The sequence below is a fragment of the Bactrocera latifrons genome, unplaced genomic scaffold, assembly GCF_001853355.1.
Source record: "Bactrocera latifrons isolate USDA-ARS-PBARC rearing strain unplaced genomic scaffold, ASM185335v1 scaffold_26, whole genome shotgun sequence".
Classification (NCBI taxonomy): Eukaryota; Metazoa; Arthropoda; class Insecta; order Diptera; family Tephritidae; genus Bactrocera; species Bactrocera latifrons.
In genome coordinates, this window is record NW_017536185.1 from 1,956,677 (window position 1) to 1,970,725 (window position 14,049).

The 14,049-nt window shown below is 34.5% G+C and overlaps 1 protein-coding gene across 5 annotated transcripts in view; it reads right to left on the minus strand.

Annotated features, from left to right (window-relative positions):
* The window catches only part of LOC108969624 (collagen alpha-1(XVIII) chain), a 396,591-nt gene extending 384,071 nt beyond the window's left edge, over nt 1–12,520 (minus strand). For all 5 annotated transcript variants that reach the window (XM_018934460.1, XM_018934459.1, XM_018934458.1 and 2 more), the window contains exon 1: nt 12,187–12,520. The gene's annotated coding sequence lies outside the window, so the exon portion shown is untranslated. The remainder of the gene's footprint in view (nt 1–12,186) is intronic.
* Between the last annotated feature and the right edge of the window lie 1,529 nt (nt 12,521–14,049).

A 14,049-nucleotide genomic window follows, 5' to 3' on the forward strand; every position in this document is an offset into this window, starting at 1 on the left:
TCACCCTTAAATACAGGGTTTGTCTGGTAAGTAACACGACTGAGTCGATTTAAAACAAATTATTGAACCAATCGTTACAATTCTTTAAAAAATTTGGCTGGCTTCATATATATATATATGTATATGTAAAATATATATAGTATATAGTATAAGTAGCTGTTTTTAGCATAAGAAGAACTCTAAATATTTCTATTAAATAAAGTGTGCTTGCCCACAGCAAAATTTAACTTTATCACAAATACGTTTGCATGTGAACGATGATTATGAACAAAAGCAACATTTTGTGGTCGCAAATCACAAAAAGGGAATAATTCCCACTATTGCACGAAGAAAATACCCGTAAAAACTGCTAATCGGMAACCGCAAAAACCACATCAGAAATATTTACAAATATTTACTGGTAATAAACTTCCTCGTTGAAAAATGAATGCATACTTTCTAGGAGTGAGTGGCTCCTTAGGATATAATTTATGYACACTTTTATTTATAACATATATTTTTTCTATATTGATAAGGTACATGTGCCAGCTCATTGAAATTGAATTTTTATATTTCTCAAATACGCGCTATTTGCGTAGTATTTGAGCTATCTTCCTCATAAATCGCTTACATTTTATTTTGTCTTCATCATAAATATGAAATAAGAGTGTCAACATTGAAGCTCTTCCTTGTAACAATAAAAAGATGCGCATATACGAGTTAATATAATATTTACATATGTATATATATGGACGTACTGACAACTCGCGACGCACCAGGAACATGACATAAATTCCTGCGCATAATGTCATTTTATTGCCATTGCCAGCCGTGTTGCCTCAGACAGGCGAGCGAGCGAGCGCTCAGCAAATACAAGTTGCACTCTTTATTTAAATATTGTATTTATTTATTATAAATAACTTTGCACAATAAAAAGAGTGCAAATATAAAAATATCCAAGTATTATAGAGTATTTGCGATACTTTCCATATTGCCACCGTCCGCTTGGCTAYGGGCTAAGCAGTTGCCGTCATTCTCCATTGTCATGAACGAGCGTTTCGCATTGTTTGGTTGTTTTTTGCATTGCACTGCCTGTCAACAATGATTTAAATACTTTGCATCCATCTTTCTGCACGTTCTCAATAAATATCAGTAAACAACACATCACTTGTGGACAGCGAAATAGAGACGGCTATTAAATGGCCAGTGACTTGAAATATTTTTCTTGAAGGAATGCTGCCAAAATATTCAAGGTCGTTGGAAACGACTGATGTGTACTAAATATGTATAGATACTTGGCCAGCTGTACATCCTTTTATGACCTTTATACGGTGTATGTTTGTCCACCAAAATGGTTCAATGGCATTAAAATATTTAATTTTTGAATGAAGGCTCATAACATGTATGACAGAGTGAATATTGGCCGAAAGTATCATAAAAATGTCAGAAAGCCATTACTCAAAACACATYTGCTGTTTTTGTCCCAAAATATAACGATATACTATACACTCGTATTTTTCGTTAAAAGATRCACCTCGCTCTGGTCGACATATCGTTGAAAACGTTGATGAAATTATGGTAAAGATTGACCAGAACCGTCACATAAGCAGCCATGACATCGCTAAGGAACTTAACATTCGTCATCAAACGGTTTCTAACAATTTAAAAATGCTGGCTACAAAAAGAAGCTCGATGTTTGGATACCACATCTTTCTTCGATTCTTTGTTGAAACGAAATGAAATCGAACCATTTCTGAAGCGAATGGTAACAGGAGACGAAAAGTGGGTCAAATACGGCAACAATGTACGAAAAAGAGCATGGTTCAAGCGGGGTCAAGCTCAACCCATGGTCGGAAAGCCAGAATGGACGCCTATAAAGGTTATGCTGAGTGTTTGGTGGAATTGGAAAGAAACTGTCAACAACTGATAAGATTGAAGCATGTAATAAAAAAAAAAACGGTCAGAACTGAACAACAGAATGCTCTCTGTCTTTCATCAGGGCAATGCTAGACCACACATATCTTAGATGACTTGACAAAAACTTGGAGCGCTTGGTTGGGAAATTTTGATGCATCCAAGAGTTAGCTTCAAGAGAAACCTGTGAAAATGACTTGTCGCAGTTGTACACTGAAGGAATGATGTTTCCAGCGGAAAAATGGCAGAAAGTGGTCGACCATAATGGTACATACTTGGTTTATTAAAGTTCATTATAAAWAAATTAAAAAAAGTTGAAGATTGATTAAAAATACGAAAGGRTTTTTTCGACTACCATGATACTCGTACATTCACTCTGTAAGTGTAAAAACAGTTGACAGTTGTAAGGATTCCCATTGGCAGGCTATTTTCTAGAAGTTCTATCGACGAAGTTTGCTCCCAAAGTTATCACTAGCGTTCAAAACCCCGTGAGCAGAGACCAAGATAATACTGATTTAGTCACTAGAGTTGGTAATGGAAGGATGGCTTGCTCTAATTATCATTGGCGTAGTTAGTTCATTGAAAACTAGATCAACAGGTTATATGCGTGTGCTTTGGATAAAAGTGTAAAAAATCGATTTTCAACCACCTCATTTMCCGAATTTAGTCTTTTGCTAAAAGAACTCAGGGCTACATATGTACATACATATGTATAGTATAACAAACAGTTCACAAGGAAAGTGTGAAGCATATCTGAGTAATATTGCTGAACTTGAAGGCGACCACATAAATATTAATGACGAACATGAATTGTCATATTACGTTTYCAATTACAATTTTAAACGGCGCCATGCAAATCCCCACGGCTTCACTAAAGCCTATAGCATATGGCAGAACGCCAAAATGACGTAACACTTTACATGGAATACGTGCAAAATATCCAATTACATTTTCGATTACGGACTTTCATTGAATTCTAAAAACATACATTTGAAATCTTCTTATTCTTACGTACGAGGGCTATGTGACGAGCGCACTTAATTGTAAGCTCAAGTTCATGACTTCAATATAAATTAATATTTGACAGCTGCTGATAACTGTTTGTGGGTCGCAAAATATTTTTTCTTAATTAAAGTGGCACCATAAAATTCTTTTTTTTTTAATCATATTTACTATATTTAATCAGTTTTACAAATATGTAGACAAAATTGAAATGGGCTTTGTTGTATAGGCTTGATAACACACTGAAAAGGACAAATTTACATACGATTGATGGCACATTTAGATGAACTGGTCGAATATGGACGCCAGTTTGAGTTCTTATGTTAAATGTTTAAGAAATTTGGCCAATATGGAGAGTTTAAAGAAAGCATGCATTTCATGATTTATTGTCAGAGTTAAGTAAGACATCACAATTTTCTCTTTTAAGCTTGACTCGGTATGAAAAATTACTATCTCAACAGTTTCGACTGTACTATATACATATGTATATAGTTAGTGGCTTGGTCAGTAGTATATGCAACGTTTTCGGACTCTATAGTGTACTTTCAGCTAATTGTCCATTGAATAATTATTATACCCTGTACAGGTTTTTAGATATCGATCTGAAATTTTACACACGTCTTTTCCTATTCAAGATGTTGCTCCTTTGGCGCAACCGCTGCAATGAGACCGATATAACATATCGCTGACTTACAAACTGTTTGATTATAATCTAATCCTTGCACGGGAAACTTCTTAATTTAACAAGATATCTTCACAAAGTCTGGCACAGGTTATTATATAAGGCCACCCCATTCAAATTGTTCAAGTTGGAGCACTATTGCTTCCGACTATCTTACAAACTGAATGATCAAAATCAAGTTAAAGATCTTGTATACCCGTTATGCCATAGAAACGGCACTTTGATTTTATTTAGTTATAAAGGGGAAGCGGTTATCTACTACTTGCACTCAGAAAAGATTCATGCGTAAGGCTAAAAATCTTGACGGACGTTAGTTATCAAAGTTATATGGAGGAGGGGAAGTTACAAACATTCAAGCATTTTCTCTTCTAGTGTCCAGCCTTTACAACACAGATGTTGCAATAGCTCAACAAGTTCACCTTTAGAAACTGACAATAACCGTCTCAAAGAACTTGTAAAATTTGAGCCTACAARCCACTTTGTCGATTCTTAAGAGTTTTGTGATTTATTATATGGAAGTTTTATGCTATTATGTAAATTGGTAGGCATTTTAAACTGTCCAAGTGAGATCSCTTTTTGGATCGACTTCCTAACCTAACATAACCTATGTAAAAGAAATGCAGCTGAGAAGGATATTACAGTATCGTTTCAGCTGAACTTAACATGTTCTATTGTATTCACAGCAATAATATATAAATTAAATAATTATGTTAATACTATAAAAAAATATAATATTATATTACATATGAAAATGTGCGATTAAAAATCATTAACAGAAACTTAGTGAAGTGTTATCAATACATACATATGTGCAATTCATATATATATTTAATACAATCAAAATTCATCCAATTTATGTAATATTTCTCATACTTATACATTTGACATGCTCATTTTATCGGGCGTTTTAAAGTGTAAACAATAAATTTCGCTTATCAAGCGTTCCTTCCGCTTTTCATACGTCACCGTTAAGGGGTTTCCGCGGCTCGCACAATTTTATCTACTAGCCATAGCGAATCAAACAATGGAGCATGCCCATCTAGAGCATTACAACGACGTTACACACACACTCACACAAATCTATGTATGAGTTGTAAATAAAATAAATTACTTGAAGTCGGCAAACACAAAACAACCGTCATTCATCATTCCAGCRCGCATTTAAATCGGATTATTCACAGGCATACGTGCATAAATAACAWGCCACACACACATGCGCACATATTTGGCTATATGCAAGTATTTACCGGTATAAGAAATGCTCTTACGCGGCGATTTGGCTGAGAGTGTTTTGGGATGCTTGCCGTTCGCGCAACCAAAGCAAAGCAAGCAACCCCACTAATTGTTAGTAACCGCATGTGCCATTCGATGTAACTCATCACTTAGCATTTTACACAACCTTAGAGCCACAGTCAGTGTGCTTGGCGCACTTATTACATATGCATACATATGTATGTGTATAAGAATGAACTCAGCGAATTATAAAACTGACAGCGAGACGGTGACGCAAAATGGTGTGCGSTGCAGAGCACTTTTGACGCTATGCTCTTGAAACACACTTGCATTCAAACATATGTATGTATGGACTGCGGGTTGTTGGCAAGCTGACTGAGAAGAGGAAGGCGCGAAGTGTTTCCCACATTCCTTCGAAATTATATTGAAATTTGTTAAAAATAGACATAAGCCAACGCTGGTTTTCATAATGATTTATTTGTAGGCTTTCATACATATTATATATGTACATATATATATATATATGCATATTAGCATATATTTTCATGCCAATTGTTTGTCTGAGACGAAATTTTTGACAGTTAAGTGAAAATTAATTTGTAAAATTAGGTTAATAGAGCCAAGAATTATATTTAAAAAATTTRTGGTAAGGCTTCGCTTTGGTTGGTTTTGCAGAAACTCAAAAAACACGCATGAAAACAAATTTTCCGAAGAAATACGGATTCTTTGGTAATGATTGCCATCACCTACAACTCTTTCAACGAAGAAGCTATTGATGACATTCTGTCTGCCTAGCTTCTATTTTACTAAGTGTAGTATCTTGATATTTAAAATTGTAGTGAATTATAATGATGCCTCTCAATTTTCATATACACCTTGGAGGTGATATTCTTCCACTGTATTTTCAATATCAAGAAACCACTCTTAATTTTGTGGAATTCAATGACTCAGATTATTTTTCATCTGATACCATGRATCAGCTTAGGTTAGAAAAGCCAATAAGAGGAATTCGTACGTTATATGYTGTTAGGATGTTAAAATCAGTACGYTATTAAAACAAGTAAGAAAGGTTAAGTTCGGGTGCAAMCGACATTACTTAGCAATTTGCAAGAATCAAGACCAGTGAATACCCTAAAGTGCAAAGCTTCGACCAGTGAATCGAAATCTAAATATATATATATATACATATTGGTTGATATATCTAGCATATAGTCACCTGGAAGCTCGAAAATCGTTATATTAGATATATGAGGCTCAGGGAAGTATTGGCCCAATTCGACCAATTTTTGACATGCACACATACCGTTACCAGAGGAGGATTATCTCTGAATTTTAATTTTGATATCTCACACATTCACCGATATTTTCAGTCGAAAGTCAATTATGGATACTGGGGTCCACATATTCCRTACCTAGGGTCTTGAACAGAAAAAGGTGGCATATTAAAGAATAAATCGTGCAAAATTTTATTCCGTTACATTAATTACTTCTTGATTTGTATGTTGGAAAGTGACAGAATCAAATGGAATTATGTTATACAGGGTTTGTTCCAAAGTAAACGGGGATGGTGGCAACATCTATATGTCGATTGTCCAGTTGGAAGTGAAGTTATTGCGTTTTAAGTGTCAATATGTTTGTGTTATAGGTGCGAATTTTTTTTAATTGGTAAAACTATTCAATTTATAAACTGATTTTGTCGAAAAAACCATTTGTTCGGTTTTTTTAAGTCCTGTTTACTTTGGAACCTACCTTACATGGGAAGTAGGCGTGGTTGTGGCTCGGTTTTGAATATTTTTACACGTAACATAGGAATGTTAGAGAAATTATACGTACTAAATTTAGTCGTAATCGGTTGGTCGGGTCCCGAGATATTGGATTTCAGYAAAAAGTGGGCGATGCCACGCCCAATGTCCAATTTTCACACCGGTTTTCATAAAGCGTTCTTATACCATTTCATCGAGATATCTCAATTTTTACTTAAGTTACAGCTTGCACGGACGGACGGACGGACAGACAGTCAACCGGATTTTTCTCGTAATCCTGATTATTTATATATTCTATACAATACATAACCCCATATCTATCTCCTTTAGTACAACCGTCAGGTGAACAAAACTATAATACTCTGTAGCAACTGGTTGCAAGAGTATAAATATATATTGGATAAGAGTGTCCAACTATGGTAAAAGAAAGTTAAATATTTGAAAATCAACCACATATACCACAAAATAGGAATCGTGAYCATACAACAGCTACGCGTTAAGGAAAATTGTTCGGTAGTATAAATAACTGCTTCATTTCTCTTAGGTAAACAWTAACTCACAAACCATTTTGTATAAAATTATATTTTTATTTTTATTTATTTATCTTTAAATGGACTATTTTTTTATCAGTGTCTTGCCATGGCCCTAATTAGTTTTCTTTACGACAATTTTAGTCTACGCTGAAAACAAATGCCTCTACAATTTTTCCACAAGCTTCGCTAACGGCCTGGTTCAGCGAARCCTGTTCGTGCAGCAGTGACAAAATCAAGTAGATATGTATGTAGGTATTCTTTCCAAAAACCTATACGAAAGCCAATACAAAGCCTAACTTATATATGTACATACATACATACAAGCACACCACTATGCCCCTAAATACATTTGCTTAAACGACTAAACAAATTGAGAATGCAAATAAAATATGCTAATTTGATAAGGAAAAAATGAATAKCTTACGCGAAGCCACAATAAACTTGCGCCGCAGCGGTGAAGCGCAGAAACACACCGAAAGATATAAAATAGAAAACTTWGTAATTTACAAAGAAGACCTTAGAGATGGAAATCAAAAAGAAGCCTACAAAGAATAATCAAAACTAGATAAGCAAATATTTGTTAATAAATAACAATAACAACAATAACTTCATACTCCCCAGCAACAAAGTCAACCAGAAGCAKAGGAGACGAATCAGAAGAGCCAGAAGAGCAGAAAAAAGGCTGAGTAAGTACGCTTGARCGCCAGATTTCAATCTAAACTAAATTATTATGCAGATACTTGGGATCGATAAGCGCGCAACAACAATAAGAACACCATATCTATGCGCAGTGCACAGTAGCACAGTAGCTATATATACACACACACACATACATACGTGCAATGAAATAGCAGTTTAGTGGCTGATTGCATTACAACTGTATTTTAAATAAACATACTTAGGAATTCTTTTACAAAGATATTTGTACAATTCGTTCTTCATAAATTGTCGTGCTAAGCAAAACATAAATTCTTGTGAAGGTCGCAGACTTTTCCGCCGTGACATTTAAAAGCTAACCCATGTTCAGTGCCCAATATTTGGTAAGCTTTGAATTTTRTATATATGTATACATATGTATATAGCTGGGCTTTTATAGAAGTATGTTGTAACATAATTGTTCAATTATAGAGTGTGTGTCATCTTTCCTTTATAACTAATCGGTTGACTTGGATAGACTCATAAATCTAAAAATTCTCACCAATTGGTGACGTTTTAAGGGATTATATCCTTTTTTTGAATATCAAAACATCGATTTGTTTGGTTATATCGTATGTATAGTATGTACATAGTTTTAAGAATATTCTCCGAAGATTTTAAGATGAACTCAAATTGAGGTAATTGTAAAATTATTTTTAGTGTAATCGGCTCGTAAAACTTTAAGTGTGTTTCATTAAAATCCTGTTTTAAAAAATGGTAATAAACTTGTCTTGAAATTTTTACATGATATAGATTCAGGTAAAAAGCAAAGCAATCAGATTATCAATAATAATTTCTACTTTTAAGACACTCTTTGGCAAAAGACACCATTTTGAAAAAAATTTAAATTTCGACTACTCATTCGATCATTAACAGTATTTTTTCAAACACTTGGCGTAAAAAATAAAAATTTAGTTTTTAAAAAGAATCTTCAATCAATATACGTATATACAATATTTATAAAACTTCATTTTTTATTTTTTAATCCCAATGTTGAGATTAAGTATAAGATTTTTTTTATACAAACGCGAAAAAAAGTTGAATTCTTAAACATTTTTTTAATCAATTTGAAATCAATTCAAATTTTCTTATACATTATTTGCAACCCTGGTAATATTATTATTATTATTATTATTATTTTTTTTTTTTTTTTGATTTTTTGTTTTGAGAATATTTTAAGCAGCATTTCGTTGATGTGCTCAGACGCCTTTTTTCACAAATTATAAAAGTGCATTAACATCTGCAACAGAACATTTTTTTAAATTTATCTATTAAATACAATTATTATTCGAAGAAAATTGACAAGAAATAATTTTTATTCTGAAATGCAAGTGAATATAGTCCCTGCGCTACGGTAGTGAAAATATATAAAGCGCACCCTGTAAAAATGTGCCGAGTATTCACTGCTTTGACAAATACATTGCATTGTGAATTTAATATAAAAAAAACTATAAGGGCATATTGAAATTTCTTAGAGTGGCAACCTAATCAAATTGTAATGTTTCTTTGTTTTTTTCAAAGAAATGAGTACCGCTGTCTGGAAAATACCCTACTAAACCCTAACTGTGTACTGTGTATGTCTAACACGTATTTATATRTATTTAAATACCCATTTTCTTAYAAAAAGTTTCTAAAATTTTGTTGGATTCCTTCATTTTTTGAATAAATGTACATACCTTTTATTTCGGTTATGTTGTTTTAATCCAATTTTTGTTGTTTTGTCACAGTAATTCCAAAATGTGTCACATGTGCTGTCACTGTTGTCGTTGCTTTGCTGATTTGCACTGTTTATTTGAATGTGTTCCAAGCATTCATAAAAACAAAGAAGTGTAAGTGACAAATTCTGCTCGTTGCTGTTTTTTATAATTTCTAATTTAATTTTTTGTTTTTGTATTTCCACAATTCGAAGCTTGCCCGCCAAACACTTGACCTATGAAAATAAATGTATTCCCTTTATTTATTATTTTCCATTAGACTGTTGTTTTATTATTCGTATTAGGAACTCTTTCTTTATAAATATACATTTTTATTAGTTTACACCATTTCAATAAATTTTTCTTTAAGTTAAGCATATTATTGTGTTTCACTACCTCGAAAGTTGAAAAGTTCGTTTTAGATCCCTGTGACATGTGAGTGTGTCACTTAAAATATTTCATAGTTTGACCCAATGTTCAACAGATTTCCTTTGCGAAGTAATGAAAAGTTTGCTCATTATAATACACAATCCAAGTTATTAGATGAAGTTTTTGAAATAGACAAAAGGTTCTATGTTCCAGATTTGCTTTCCTTTCTATACATTCAGATCGTAAATTTTATATGTCAAACCTTATATTTAAAGTAAATTTTTGTTAAAGAGATTGGAGTTTAGTAAAAGGAATGAAAATACTAGTATCAAGGTTCTGTATTCTTCTCAGAATATGTTACCTCTACATTTTTCTAAGAATGAAACTCAACACTTTTTCCTTAAATGTCCCACTTTTGCCTCAAATCTCATACTTTTGCTGAAAACTGATATTAAATTGGATTGGGATCACAAAGCMCTGTACATWGCAGTTTAAGTGYGATCCACCCCAGAATGCTGAACRATGAGCCACCTAGCTTTACCTATCCTATGTAGATGCAAGTATAACTTGGGTTGGCACTGACCGATGAGAAAGATACACTGCTATTAGTAAAGCATGCTSTCTCATTTCCATTCAGATAACTCAATATTGACCGATATATGCGAAATAAAGTTACCCGGAGATTCGAAATCTTTATATTAGATACATATATGGGGCTTCAAGGAAGTATTAACCCGAATTATTCCATTTCTTGGACAAAGACAAACCATTGTCAGGAAAGGATAATCTCGGAATTTTATCATCAAAATATAATATAACACATATTGACCAATATTTTTGGTCATAAGGTGACATATTCTAGAGGCATTATTTGTACAAGATTTTATCTCGATAATTGCGTTTGATTTGTTTACTGGAAAGAGAAAGAATCAATTGGAATTTAAAATTGAGCCGATCTCAGCCATTTTTGAACAGTAGCATAGGAATGTGACAAAATTCCACTTACCAAATTTAGTTGAACTCGATAGATCGGGTTCCTAGATATGTGATKTGACCTATTTATTTCTCTGTCCTATTTAGTTATTGATTTAGTATAGCACTGCGATCTCCTATCCTAAATTAGAGTTCTCTATCTTTTTCTAATTCTCGGATTATGCTCTTCAGCAACATGTTGAATACGATTGAAAAAAAAAACAAGAATCCTTAGCTTTGATTCGCTGATCAGCTTTAGATAATAAACTATATCGAATCTCGTGAAGATACCGTCTCCAATATAAGAGTTGCSCATGCAAAGACTTGAGTTTGATCAGTCAGTTTGTCTGACAGCTATATTCTTTAGTTGTCTGATTTTGTCGGTTCCGACAAATGAGCATTTTCTTAGTGAGAAAAGGRCGAGTGCAAATTTTTTAGATTTATATGTACAAAGGGACGGACGGGCAGCTAGACGGGCATGACTAAACCGGTTCAACCAAAAAATCTAAGCTAATTGTACAAAAACTAATATTACTAATTGGCAGTGGATTTAAATCGCAATTAGCAGTCGAACTATTTTTTTTTTTTAATTTTTCAGTTATTATAACAATCGTACTTTCCGGATTTTATTTTTTTTTTAAGTAAAAGCAACAAAAACGTTTAGTTGTAGTTATGAAACAGTTTCTCAAAAACAGTTTTTCCAATAAGAATATGATTACTGATGAACTTAACTCTGATATAATMCCAAAGCTCTTCAAAATTTTCGTGAAAGCTGTTATTTCATGACTTGAGTGCCGCATTCAAAAATATTTCAAAAAAATAATAACCTTTTTTAACTTCTATTTACACRTCACCAATTGTGTTTGTATTTAGAATCTTTTAATATTTTAATTTTAGTTTTCCAGGCTTTTGAGCGACAAAAAATTAAAAACCCAAACTTTTCACGTTTAAAAAAAAATTTTTTTCTCGTTCATTAAGAGCATGTAAAAATGTCGAAAAGCAATAAAAACGATGTTTTTTCAATTTTCATTTTGATTCATTAGGCTCACAAAAAAATTTCAAATATTCACTTWAAACAATAAACGATAGTTTGTTAGTATTTATATTTTTTTAACGCTTACAACGTTTGTTTTGATTTCGATGTAAACATTTAGATTAATTACATTAAAATTTTAAATTTTTTTCTGTTGCATAGGCTTTTTGGCAAAATTCACACTTCTTTATGCAATTGTATTTACTTTTTTCGCGCCACGTACATATCTATCATACAACTTTTTTGTTGATTTCAATATTATTAATTCACACTCTTTCCGCATTATCACATTACACTGACAGCTTCCATCACCCACCTTCATAACAGAATAGCACCATATGACAGCAAAAAACGTCAACGAACCGAAATTCGCGCGCCTTTTTTATCAATAATGGAATTTCATACACAGCATCAGCTATTCGTTTTATTTTTAAACACTTTTTTGTTGTCGATTCCAACTTTGCCAATCACTACTCTGGGTTTGTTTGCGTCTTCTTCATCACTTTTTTGTTATTGTTGCYTTTGGTCTGGCTCACATTCGCCGAGCGATGCCAATGACAACGAGTATAACGTTTACGAGTKGGAAAACGCACGCTTGTATGCCGTTCGCTAGCGAATCGTGTAGAATCACACTTACTACTCCGCTTCAATGCCGCCTCTGTGCACGTCAAACGACAGACTAAAGCAGGCCGTGCACGGCCACAACGATGATACCCCAAAGCRAAACAGAAAACAGCAAAACAGTAAAGCTGTAAAACACACAAGCACAAGTCAGCTGCCAAACAGGCCGAGGCAGCCGCAACAGCAGTGGCAGCAGCTGAGGCAGAAGCAGTCGAGATAGCAGCRCCGTCAGTGGCGAAAGGCAACGAGCAGGCACTAGTGGCGTCAACAAAGTCAGCGAAGCGAKGGCAAAAAGCATGAAAGAAGCACACACACAACAGGCCGCAAAAGCGAGAAAGCCCCCGGCAAAAAGCAACGAACAACCGAGACAGAGCAAAAGCCAAAGTCAAGCAGCAATGGCACAGAGCCATGCCGCCAACTACGCGCTGAGTGTGGCCAAGYGACGGAGAAGCTAAGAGACAGCAGCGTTGGCGGCGCAGCAGTCAACATGGGCGCTGAAGCTCATAGTAGCAAGCAGCAGTGTAGGCGAGCCAGCCAGCCAGCCAGCCAGCCAGCCAGCCACCAGTCAAGTGGTTCATAGTGAGTTCCTCGGCAGCAGCAAGGTATTGAAGCGAAGCTTTGGAATATAGATATTCGCTATAGTTTCTTCTGTTCGCTAATGTGGGTGACAGAGGCTGGCGCTGAGACACAGCACAAGTCACAGTMGGTTCGGCAGCGCACATTTGTGCTTCAATTGTAGGCAGAGAATCGCCGACAAAAACCGCGACCCAAAACACTTAAAGCTTCTAACGTGCAAAGGCAAAAAGCAAATGTGTGAATACAAAAACAACGAGAAATGCAAACAATGCCAACTGTCCGCTATGGTGRTATCAACAAACAAGCAAATTGTTTTTGTGTTTTGTGTGCTGTGTGCTGTGCCTCCAGCGAGCCGGCAAAGTTAAGTGAGAGTGAAGTAGTTTAACTGGCCTGGCAAGCTGCGCTGCTTGTTGGCGTTCTACGCGCAGCAGCGGCGGTGCTCCACTCGGTGTCGCAGATGTTAACTGTGACACGKCTTTTTCACTATCCACATGAGGGAATGATTTTTCTCTCTGTATTATACATATGTATGTATGTATGTAGTTATGCATGTCTGTATAATGTCTCATTGGCAATGCGACAAAAATTGCATTACGGCGCGAATTCTTCTGCTTGGCTTATTAAAAACTGTGACAGACCCCGCTACAGTRTCATTAGCAATATTGGCGCCACGTGAAGCGCTAATAATATTATCATAATGTTTAACCCATATTGCGAGCATAKATTTTTGCGCATTTTGTGTCTTTAAATAACCAAAGATACAACGATTTTTTAATTCTTTCGAGAACTTTGTGTTCTTTTTTGACATCCCAACAGTGGTCAATGTAACCTTAATTCCTCTATAAAAATTTGGGGCCTAAGCATTGTAATGTTGGTATGACACATTGTTTACGAGATAATTTTCAGTTTTGATACCCTGAATATTTTGTTATATATATATATATTTTCTATAGTCTATGCTACAAAATTTCTRGTAAACTTG